The sequence below is a fragment of the Limulus polyphemus genome, unplaced genomic scaffold, assembly GCF_000517525.1.
Source record: "Limulus polyphemus unplaced genomic scaffold, Limulus_polyphemus-2.1.2 Scaffold3986, whole genome shotgun sequence".
Taxonomy (NCBI): Eukaryota; Metazoa; Arthropoda; class Merostomata; order Xiphosura; family Limulidae; genus Limulus; species Limulus polyphemus.
Window position 1 is genome coordinate 79,192 of NW_013669596.1, and position 13,012 is coordinate 92,203.

At 33.6% G+C, this 13,012-nt stretch overlaps 1 protein-coding gene across 3 annotated transcripts in view; it reads right to left on the reverse strand.

Moving 5' to 3' along the window:
• Positions 1–13,012, reverse strand: part of LOC106470411 (CD109 antigen-like) — a 77,369-nt gene that overhangs the window by 53,163 nt on the left and 11,194 nt on the right. Inside the window, exon 1 of one of the 3 annotated variants that reach the window (XM_022399000.1) lies at positions 430–504. The exons of the other annotated variants lie outside the window; for them this stretch is intronic. The gene's annotated coding sequence lies outside the window, so the exon portion shown is untranslated. Of the gene's footprint in view, positions 1–429; positions 505–13,012 lie in introns of those variants that run through there. 3 annotated transcript variants of the gene reach the window in all.

The following is a 13,012-nucleotide window of genomic DNA, read 5'->3' on the forward strand; positions in this document are numbered from 1 at the left end:
CCTTTGGAATGAATTGCCTTCAGATGTTGTAGAGGCAGTAAATTTAAGTGAGTTTAAGAAAAAGATTGATAAGTATATTAATGAAAAAGGATGGGCTTAAAATTTTATTATTTTTTTTTGTTTAATAATTTTAATTTAGTTTTGTAGGATGGAACAGCTGAGATGGACCAATAGGTCCCATGTTGTCCCAAAATATTATGTTATCTTATATATATATATTCCCTCTCCATATCTATTTATAGTCACCAGATCTTGTACATATGTGTAATATCACATACTGTTTTTCTATTGTTTCTTCTTCTTCCAAATACTTTTCAATTGATCACCATTCCTTTTTCATTTTTTTTTATTTAGGAATTTTTAAGGATTTTTATGGGGTTAAAGGTTAAAAAAACTGGATATTTTGGGCTCCTGTGTGGTTATACTTACAGTAACCAAGATAACTTCTTGCAGATACAAAGCAGCGATATACAGTTTTCTATTTTTCTGGTGTCAAAATTGGTCATGTTGAGATTACGTGCCGGATACATGTTGTATTCGCCCGTGAATTACATCCGACTTTTGTAATAAGTCTTGGTCTACCTTTGAAGTTTATTTTTCTCAGCACACTACCTCACATCCTAGTTTATTAATTTATGCAGAAGAAATGGTTAAAAACAATCCAGGTTCGTTTTACGTATGCTGAGGCCGATGATATCGTGATAACAACTTAGATGTTGCTTCACCTGGGCTTAGAGATATTATTATTTATTTTTTGTTTACCATTTTTCACGCTACATAATTGGCTTTGAGACGTTTCGTACTCGTACTACTGCACTCATACCAAGCAGTTTGATTTCTCGCTTTTCTAATTATTGGCATGTCACTGTTGGTTATATTTTCTAAAACACAAATACTACTATCACTGTATATGCCAAAATATACACCCTTCATGAAATTAATGTGGGAAAATATGTACAAAATTTAAAGGCATATTCGATCCACCCCAGTATATTATTTCACAAGAAAATGGTTATAAAGGAGAGCAAAAGAATTACAATACAACTAATAAAAATGGTATTTACATTTATACATGACACATATTTAAAGTCCGAGATATATTCTGTTTGCTTATGATGCTACACAAGAAATATCGATACTAGTCGCCCTTTATTTTGGATATACAGACTAGAGTTTCTTTTACAGCGGTGAATTTTTAGCAAATCAGAAATAAAATGTACAAATCAGCATACTTGGCTATCATATATTAGCCGACTGCTAGGTGGGAGATAAATAGTATCTAGGATATTCAACAATCATACACACACCGAAGAAAAGTAATGTACTGTGACGTGTTTAGACGAGTCCTTGGGTTTCAATCAGACATTTCAAACAAAAAAGCAAAAAATTATTTGATTTATCATTATTTTACAACAGAACCAAACTGTAAATATGAAAACAACAATGTCATATGCGCTGTTTTGGGTGGTCTAGGTGTTAAAAAAACAACAACAAAAAACATTAGTATTATGCCTATTAGAGAAGTGTATAATAACAATAATAATTCCTAAGGGTTTATATAAAAAAATTCAAATATGTTAAGCCTAATACTAATGTGTTATGAAAAGTATAATTAATTATAATCTTGCTTTACCAGCTTGGAAAAGGCGTTCACAACATAACAAGTACTGCTTTTCAATTAGTTGATATTGTTACGACAGCGGAAGTCACGCGACGCTAGTAACACGTCATGAGATTCTAGAAAATTCATGTCCCTTCTTGAAGCCTCGAGTGTTTACTAGATATGCGGTATTCTTGTATATAAGACCGTCAAGAAGTGACGGCAACAATGTAATTGAACTGCAAACTGAGATAGAGACTGACAATTGAGTCGAGCACGTGAGTCGTTCGTTGTGAATTATAGCGTTTGCTATAGCGTGACTGTGGAAATTAAGTGTATTGCAAAATTGTATTCAGAAAGAATAAACCGGTTTTATTTAAGAAAGGGCTTGTATCGCTAAAGTTTCTTCGGAAAGAATGTTTACGGAAAATTAACTAACGATCAGAGAAGTAACAATATCCTAAATAATCTGAAATTTCCAAGTTGCTGTGCTATACACCTCCGATGACAGAATGTTGCATTTACTTTTTTTAATTTATTCATTTCTAAACTGTTGTTGCATTTTTACGATTTTCACCTTTCTTCTTTGTATGTCATGCAAACCTACTTGCGGCTTCATATAGAAAAACCTTATACAACTTGTTTTTTTTGGTTCGAATTAGATTAATGTGGAACACAGGTTCCTTAACTCCAGTCACAGTTTATGATGATAATAATAATAAAAGCAAGTTTATAAAGTCCTGTGTTGCTTTCTTAATTGAATGTACTCATGGTTTGATCTTTTTCACACATTACTCACATAAGCAAACAAACAAAATTATTGTCAGGATGTTGGTGGACAAACACACACAAACACCACATACACAAAAACAACAACAAAAACATTATATACGTTATAAAAACTGACGATCAAGAAACTGAAGTGGAATGAATCTCTGTGAATGCTATCCGAGACGTTACTTGCAAATCTAAGAATACACTTGCTACAAACTTTTATTACTCATTCTCCCACAAAAAACAAAAAACAAAAAAAAATAGGAGAAAGAGGATAGATTCAGACCTACACACGTTTCTCGGTGAATCTGTGGTAAGTTTACGAACTTCCAACGCTAAAATCCAGGCTTCGATTCCCTGCTGCAGATAAAATACAGATAGCCCATTGTGTCGTTTTGAGATAAAACAGTAACAACACATACACACAGCCTTAAAACTATTACTCTTTCTTCAAATTGTACACTAATGAGGTTAGAAAATGTCGCATTGCACCTTCATTTAGGGTGAAAACTATTACTATTTGTGGCACAACACGTACAACGTTCAGAAGATGCATCTTTGCAAGTTAAATTGATTACGTAGCAACTGAGGTGTTTAATCCAAGTCTCATTCATTCTGAAACAGTATATGTAACTACAAAGGAAAATATGACTCATACTTTGAAATTCCATTAAAATCAAGATTGCATTTCTAAAGTGAAACTTAATTATGCTATTGTTCATGCCTTGGTAATCTTGCAGAATAGAAACGCTTGAGTATTCAGTATCAAGACAACAACAACAACGGCAACCACAGATAGAGTTAATTATGATTTTCAGAGATGCAAGTTGTTTAGAATTATATAAACAAATTTCTAGTTAGAAATAACCAATAAGGATGTTGAAGGCACAGATTTATTATCTACGCACAGCAACACGAGATCGATGAACGACTAGTTCAAACTTGTGAAAGTAATTGTCTACAATGCTTACACTATCTTTGGGTTTAGGCGAATTGACCAACAAGATGAACTAGTAATCCTTATGTCACAGAAGTCTGGAAATGTAAACTTTTTGTGTTCATCACAACAATCACCAGGGGGCAGTGATTGAGTGATAAGACTGACATGAACCGAAGTAAGTATACAGTATCACCCTTTTTTTTCTCTCTCTCTAAATAATGGAATTGACAACAGTTCAATTTCTAAGTTTTAATACGAAGACATAACTAATTAGCTATTAAAAACCTTTACAATTAGAACAGAGTGAGTCTAGATTCATAACCCCACAAGTTTGTTGTGGTTCTCTTCATTAACAGACTTAGTTTTAATGAAAAAAATCAACTGCTGTACAGTCATTTTTGTTGTTGTTACCTAATCCAGAAAGAGGGAGAAAAAAAAACTTCCTTAAGTATCAGTGAATCTGAACCAGTTTATATACACACACACATACACACACACTGGAAACTACCCAATTATGTTGTAAACAGCATGCCCGAACCCGCCCAATACATTTCCGCAGATCTTTTATTTACCATGTTGCATTTCTAAATAAGGGCACAATTGTATTGTAAGGAACGGATGGCTGACTTGTTACGTTCGTAATCACACAGGTGTTTACGCCCCACCTAAAAAAAAAAAAATATTGTTGAAGCTACTGAAGATCTCACGTACTTGTATTTTCTTCTGGTGTGCTAGTTTGAGTAATCAAAAAGTACTTATTAGCCCACCAGCTCAGTTGGTAAAGCGCTCGCTAGGTGTTCGATAGGTCTCGGGTCCAAGTCTGAACACTTTACTTTTGCAACGAGTTTAATGACAGCTGTGTTTCTGAAAATATATCTACCAATCGATAATACAAGTTGAACCTGATATCCCACGACAGTTTTTTTTCAAAATAAGTCAGTTAGTTAGGCGGTTTCCAGCTGTTGAGAAACAGGAAACTTGTAGTTTCTGCAAGTTCATTTTACTCGATTGCCACCTCGACACCCACTAACAAAACGAACATATAATGGGAAATCTAAAACCTACATTTGAAAAGAAATAGTGCACTGTAAAGTGCAAAGGCCACCCGTACACAAAAATTACGAAACTTAATAAAACTAGTAGTCATGATGAAATTATAAAATGGGAAAAGTTGCTCATCAGTAGGTATCTATTACATGGAAAACTCTGAAGTGGTAATAGTTAAGGTCATAATTCCCTACAATTTGTATACAATTAAGTTTTTATAACAAACATACAGGAAGAACGCTAACAAAGTGCACGAAAAATGCTAACATTAAACTTTGCATACTGGAAACTAATGTAAAAGTACCCTGTAGCTATAATTATTTCTATTATTAAAACAGCGACTTAAGAGCTAGCTAATAATTTTAAACAGCAGTAACAAGTTATTGCTTATATTATCAAAAAGTTATAAAGTACTTTGTAAAAATGTAGTCTTGCTAACTGGCAGGCACTGTAAGCACGTTAGCGAAATCCTATTAGTAAACAACTTTTTTCAGAAATAAATTTAATCTTTCAAAGCCAGATGGGTATTTATAGAAGTTCACTTACTGACAAACATGATGAAACAAACCATTTTATTTGACCAAAGGCAATTTTTCTTTTCTTTTTCCAAGCACTGACACATAATAGAGGAACAACTGTTAAGTAATTTTTTTGGCTTCTTGGTACAGAAAGTACACCGTCATAACCCAAAGAAGCCTCCTAGTCAAAGCTTCATCCATAAACACAATTAAAAAATCTTCTTTATGCTAATACTTCTATTGGTGTAGAGTTTAATTAATTTTGACTTAATTTTATCACAAAACGTTTGAAAGGTTTTATTAACGTACTTCGCTTCAGCTTGTGTCAACCTTTATAGTATTCCTAGGAATCTATCATTCTGTAAAGCACTTTTCTCACCCAGATATAATATACATAAATAACCGTAAATCCGAGTCTACCCAAAAAGGGACTCCAAATATATTCAAAGTTTAAAAAGAAGCGAGATAACACGTCTTTCCACATCCCGAGATATTTTGATAGTGAGAAAAAAAAAAGCTAAGCCTAATTGATGCAACATTTACAGCTTTGTTTCGAAATTTTCTGACATACGTGACAATCGAAAAAATCACTAAATGCTATAATCAACAATGCATAATGGTAAGATTACTATCGCTGTCTTCTTAGTTGTGTTTATGACTATTACTTCAAAGAAAAGACGTTGTTCTACTAAAATGACAGCAGTTTAAATCATATTAATACCAAACACATGAGCATTTAACTTATTTTAAAACGTTTAACAATTATAAAAGATCAGCCAACACACAAGATTTCGTGTTATTAAGGGTCGTTTAAAAAGAAAAGTCTATGCTCTCAACACGTTCAGGTTTCTTGCCCAGACCGGTCTATACGACAGAAGCTGAGTTCATTCACTAACTTGTGCCCTCAGTAAAGACACTCAGGCCAACATTGTACAATATCGGCGAGGGAAGAGGGGTGTTATGTTAGGAAGCATGATATAATGTCGGTGTGTGTGTGTGTGTGTGTTATGTCAACATGTAAAACTCGATACTGGCTTACTAAGTAATTAAAAATTATATAATTGAAATGTGAATGTTTCAAGATATGGTGATCAAGAGGAAGAGGTTATTGACTCTGATAAGATTCCTTATGAAATATTAAAGGGTCCAGGTTTTCCATTGCACTTTTGTAAACAATCCAAGCATTACCAGATAAGGTTGTACAAATATCAGAAAATTTTACATCTTTTGGCAAAACTGAGAGATCTCCAATTTTATGAAAAATAGTTCAATCTTTTGTGATTTTCTTTTCACCTAACCTTTTTTTTCCAGAAAGATATAGAAAATTTTAAGACATAAGCTAACACTCTTCGCTTGGTAGATTATTAACAGTTAATTCGGTTAATTGAAGAAAATGCAAACAAAAGTTATCTAAAATTAGGTTGAAATTGTTAAAGGAAATTAAACAACTTCAATTAAAACAGAGTTGTTTTACAACCCTCTTGAATGATCCAGATAAACTAATTAATTTTTCCTACTACTCTTTGACAAAGGCATGCGAGTTAGAGGCTTAAAATTTTCACTATCCCCCTCAGGAAAACAAGTTGCTTTTGTGGATACTTTTTCCACTTATTGAACTATTTCAGAAAATGGCAAGACTTCCTAATTTTGTTAAAGATTTAAATTTTTCTAATATTTATACAATCATATTTGGTAATGCCTTGGATTGTTGCTAAGAAGACAACAGAAAACCTAAATCTCATAATACTGCCAATGACGAAAGAGAAGCATTAATAAACTTATAAAATAATTCTTATCAGATCTGCTACAATCAGCATTGCTCTTAAGGTACGACTACAAGGACAACATTGAATGCATGTTAAAACATCAATGAATATAAACCTGCATGTATAAATTACCGGTTAGTTAAAATGATTGAATAACCTCTACTTTTAAACACTACATGAACAACAATGTTGGCTGATAAAAGCGAATCCAGAAGAATGACTTAGTTGTGCATGAAATGAAATGTATAATAGTGAAAGCTGATTAAAACAAAATAACACACAAGTCTTTAATAACTTTATATAAAACTACATGTACAATCAGATATATGGACGGATAATATAATTCGGATACAAAAACAAGAACGTAGGTTGATTGAGTTAAACTTAACGCTCACCCTATTCTATGTAGCACGCAAGATCACAATAAGAAGCAAAACACGTCGGTTTGTCACCAGGGTCCGTAATAAATATTTAAAAATATTTTTGTTAATTTTTTTTGTTTTTGTTTACAAATAGTTTACGTACTAATTCATCACAGATTCGACGAAATATTCACAAAAATAGTTTATAATTCAAAAAGGTAGAAGTATATAACAGCTCCAATAGACGAAGTTTCATAATTTTAAAGATACGTTCGCTTAAAGACACCTTTCTCAATAAGGGCTACTGACATCTAGTATTAGGTCTCACTTCCCCATTAAAACAGGCACACAAATACGAAAGTTTCCGTCTTGCAGTGTTGTCCGTTAACGGAGCAGTAAAACATTAAGAACATAAAATGGAACGCTGGTTATTTCATAAACAAACGGTTTGATCGTCTTTACGAGTCACTATACCAAATGACGGCGCACATCTCGATCCCCGACACTTTCTTTATCACAATTGTAAATTTTCTAAGCCATGCAGTTAGCGACATAAAACTTTATAAAATGTTCCTAAGAAGAATGTACACATTAATAATAAATTGATATAGTTGTTCAAACTTTATAAAATGTTCCTAAGAAGAATGTACACATTAATAATAAATTGATACAGTTGTTCAAACTTTATAAAATGTTCCTAAGAAGAATGTACACATTAATAATAAATTGATACAGTTGTTCAAACTTTATAAAATGTTCCTAAGAAGAATGCACACATTAATAATAAATTGATACAGTTGTTCAAACTTTATAAAATGTTCCTAAGAAGAATGCACACATTAATAATAAATTGATATAGTTGTTCAAACTTTATAAAATGTTCCTGAGAAGAATGCACACATTAATAATAAATTGATATAGTTGTCCATAATTTCTCTAACTTTTCACCCGTTTCTGTATTTTTACAATTTCCTTACTTTTTGACACTTTTCTGAATTACCCGCATTCATCTCTATCCAGTTGTATCTATCATATTAAACTCCCATCTTTTCTTCAGTTCAGTAGGTTTACCAAATTGTATCTATCATATTAAATCCTCTCCCCCCTATATTTTCTTCAGTAGGGTAGGCCATGAACAGAAGTAACCATTTATTTAAGATTAAAATCATAATGCCTCCGTCTTTTTTTCGTTTTTTTTTCAATTAAGTTATTTATTCCTAGAAATATAGCTACTTGTAAAACATAGAAACAAAACAAAATATCTTAATCATGTCAGTTTGAAAATTAAATCAGAACTTTATCGCACAATTGATATCCAGTACAAAAATTACATAAAATACAACCTTTATAAAAGAATAAAAATGCACTTATTAAGCTGCCTACATTCAACTTTAACTAGTCAACGGGTAAGCTCATGAACCAAAGTAATACCAATCTAATCGTTTGCTGGTGAATTATGATTTATAATATTGGTTGGTAAGATTTCACCCATACAAAGGTTTACACTGTTCACGACTTTTAAGGTTCGCCTAACCAATAACATCCTAGCCGGTCCCAAAGGCCAAGTGGGCAGAATACGAACAAAACCCACCCTTCGGCACGTGGGCTGAATTGCGTTGAAGGGTTAACACCTTACGATGACGAAGTAGGCCAATACCGAAGGTTGCGTTTTTAGTCACATATACCAAAACGGTGTATCGACTAAGAAGAAACACCTGTGTAAAAGGATGTACTGAATCATTAAGTCGGATGTTCTATAGACGTTCCTAAGACGCAAGTTGCGTTTTTAGTCACATATACCAAAACGGTGTATCGACTAAGAAGAAACACCTGTGTAAAAGGATGTACTGAATCATTAAGTCGGATGTTTTATAGACGTTCCTAAGACGCAAGTTTCTCGTTTTTTAATAACCTTAAATAGAAAAAAAGAGAAATACTCAAATAACACCTATTCTATCTCTTTCACTACCAAATTTATAGATAAACAATATACCCAGTGCCGGGTTTGTTTAATATTTCAAACCGTATCGAGCCCATATTATCAAAGTCTCTTATTCGGCGTTCTGAATTCGAAAAATAACAAAAATATTGTAAACCTGCCCAAATTCAACCTAAAATGTATTTTCTTTTTCTCGGATGTGTTCTATTTTGTATAGTTTTGTGCAGTAATTCACATACATTATCAAATTTCTTGCCTTTGCTTCTTCATGCGTTGGAAATAATCTCATACCGCCGCCAGTCGTCGTTTACCATAACGTTTGGCGACAGGAAACAAAGTGTATATCAAATCCCGATTTCTTTTTTGCTTATTTTGTCCTAAATATAGGTCAGATCAAAAGGCTCAATTTTGCCAAGTTTAAGCCTGGTAAATTGTTGTCGGAATGCGCCAACGTTATACATTAAGTGTTTGAAATCTCAAAAAAAGTGCAACTCTTGTGGAATAAATAAACCAGACGTAACAATAATACGAATAAACAACCACAGTGAAGGTAACCTTTAAATACAAGCGTTTCGTTAACTTTCTTTCTAATATTCTATTTTAAATTGCACGTGTCATTTGGCGGGTCGATGCTTAGTTTATGGAGCTACAACGCCAAAATTGGGGATTCGATTCCCCGCTGTGGACAGAGTACAGATGGTCCATTGCGTAGCTTTGAACAAAGAAAACATTAAAACAGTTATAGTTGCACACGTGCGCGCGCACACACAAACACAGAAGCAAACATTTAATATTGTGCGGAAAATTACTTGAATGCATTCCCAAAACCAGCATATTAATTACGTGCACGCTTACGTGTAAATCTTATCCAATAACTTGTTTCGTCGTGACTGAGTTAAATAATTGACTTACTAACAAAAACTATGTTTGGAATTAAGAGTACATCATTTTGTCATATGGTGTTCACGATTTGTTCAGTTTATATTATTATTATTAGTTAATCTGAAGAAAATGAAATTTAAAATTATGATGATTTAAACAAATTTATGTATAAAGACAATAACATGCCAATAATGCTCCAAATAACTGCCCTAGAAATGGCATAGAATTCTCAACACATAAAAAAAGATAGTGTAGGTCATTTTTCTGTCATATATACATATTACTGGTGTGGTTACAAACCGCAACAATCAGGTCAGGAACTAACCTGCATTTAAAAACTTGCTTCACAAAACGTTGACCTTGGACTTGTTTGCTAATAATGGAAACACGTACTTAACCTCAGCGGAAGTTTACATGTGCAAACTGTGTAACCTCTTGTAAACCAGATAACACACACATTAAAGAAGCAAACATTTAATATTGTCCGGAAAATTTCACCCAAATATAATTCCAAAAATCAGCATATTAAATACAAAGCTGTTACGACGTATTTTCTACGTATTACCAACCCCCGATAATTATTTCATTCATCTTCACATTTCGTAATTTTTCCGATTTGCTGTTTTGGTTTAGCTTCAATTTTGGTTATAGTTTTTATACAGATGTGTGACAGCATTACCAGTCCATAGTGGGAGGGAATTCTGGGTAGAATTACAGACTGAGATTACAGCTCATTTTAAGTTGGCATATCCAAGACCGCAATCGTGGACTCGCTGCAAGTCAGTTGGTTTATACATTAGACAGCGCGCGTAAGGTCATAGGAAGTGACTACACCACTTACTGACTATTAAACATGGGCTTAATACGGACTTTAGAACAGCAACTGGAGTTATTCAGCGACCAAACACTTTATGGAACCATCTTAACGTCGAGAAGACCTGTTTTCGCTCCACAGTTCTTCTGTGGTTTTGTAGCAACATCACTGGGTGTCTGGGCTCTTCATGAACAAATTTCAACCCTCTGCTAATGATGGACGGGTTCATGTCTGGAGAGCCGAACACACTCAATGTTACGCTACCGATATCATATAAAACACTCCTGGACCACTTAGTATACACGAACATTAACTCATCACGCAAATAAAGCCTGATGGTGCTCTTATTTTAAAACAAGACAGGGTCCTCTTCATTCATAACGTTTATACACCGAGTGATCAGAATCATGCCCCGTAAATGTACAGAGGCGTATCAGTGACAGAGATGTGGGGGTGGTTATACGCTCGTTATGGAGTATCTTTTTTTCTTTGCCAAACACAAGACTTTCAGACAATATAACTAAGTCAGGCCCCAACTGACCACTTTAAATTTGAAAATTCATGTTCTAGAGGTTTTAATTATATAAAGACATAATGTCAACGAAACTGGTTTATTAATTTTGAATCAATAGTTCTCCTATTTTCAGGTCCGTTGCTTATCTTGTTGAAGGACAATTCAGCTGAAAAATCATCGTTCAATACTTTCTAGCCTAGTTTACTATGGCAACAGAGGGAATACTAAATCCGATGGGGAGGAATCCATAATATGTGTTTGACTTACTATTACCTTCCGAAGTAAAAACGCTGTGTATAATTCTAATGTTTCAAATAGTTATTCACTCTTTTCGGTAACATCGACGAATTTCTTAAATATTTTAAATTGTTTCCTAAAACGTCCACGATTTAAGATTTTTGATACAATTCGAAGATTTAAAATATACAGTATTATTATCATTATACTTCTAATTTAGTCATTTCTAGAAAGAATAACACATGTAAAGAGAGCTAAACACAAAATAGTCCAAAGTACAACTTAGAAAATCTGTACAGAATGAACATGAAGCGCAAACCTAGATGGTATCCCGGCAATTTTTATAGTTATACGTTGCGATTATAGTGATACAGACATTAATAAACAATAACAACCAAACGCAGAAGACAACGTACGGTGTTCGTGTCTTCAAAGCTGCACGATGAAGACCGTAAAATGAACATCCCACGACCTAAAACAAACATCACGTAATTATTAACACTCCTCTCAATTTTATGTTGAGGACATAAGTTAACGTAAAAGTGCTTCTTTACACCCAACTATTTTCTTAAATTTAGTTCTGTCGTGAGCGAAAATAGATTGGTCCGTTGTATTTTTGTTGTTTCAGTGGAACTTTAGGCAGAGTAGGTTTGAGAACTATAATAATGGACTACAACTGCCTGTTGAAAGAAATGAAGTCGACGCTTTAGCTTCTACACAGAGGTCTTGTTAAGGTATTGTATTGATGCTAAAGTAAAATGACAAGTGTGTAGACAGGATGGGAGGGGGGAGCCCTCCCCTGATTTTCAGCCTTAATAGTTACCATAGTCGGTACGCATGCATCTATTTTTAACTCTTATTAAACACATAAGCCCCCTCCCACTTTTAAAACCGTGACTACGCCCTTGAATTACGATGCAATATCACATAGCAACAAACATGTCTACCTAACTACACTTTCGATAGTTTATTTCCCAAACAGAACTCTTAAACTGTGTGCGAGCTTCAGACTACACCCCCCCCCCTTGTGTATGTGACATTTCAAGTTGAATATTTTATGCAGTTTGTGGATACTTTTCAAACTAATTTGCAAACTTCTATTAGCTTGAAATGATTTTAAAATAAAATAAATTTCCCGTACTTAATTCATACAGGCAATAAAATATTGGATTTTGTCTTTGGTAATATCGCTCAATAAAGATAAGATTTAAGAATTTATGAGCCACCTGAACAGATAACATCGAACGACACAATCGCAATGGAAATAGAAGATAATGAACACACATTTGTAGACATATTTCGCTTTAACATATTGTTACGTCTGTGTTCGTTTGTTAATTTTCCGTAGAAATTATTTCCGAGAAACTTCTGCGATACAAGTCCTTTCTTAAATAAAACTAGTTTATTCTTTCTCAATTCAACTTTGCAATACACTTAATTTCCACAGTCACTTTAACTTAAACACACGCTATAATTCACAACGATTCACGCACTTTACTTAAGGTGCCCGCTTGACTCGATTATCCGTGTCTATATTTTCAATCTCTCTATCTGCAACTATATTCTTGCCGTCACTTTATTTGCCGGCTTATATACTATAAAAGCGTACATCTCGTCTC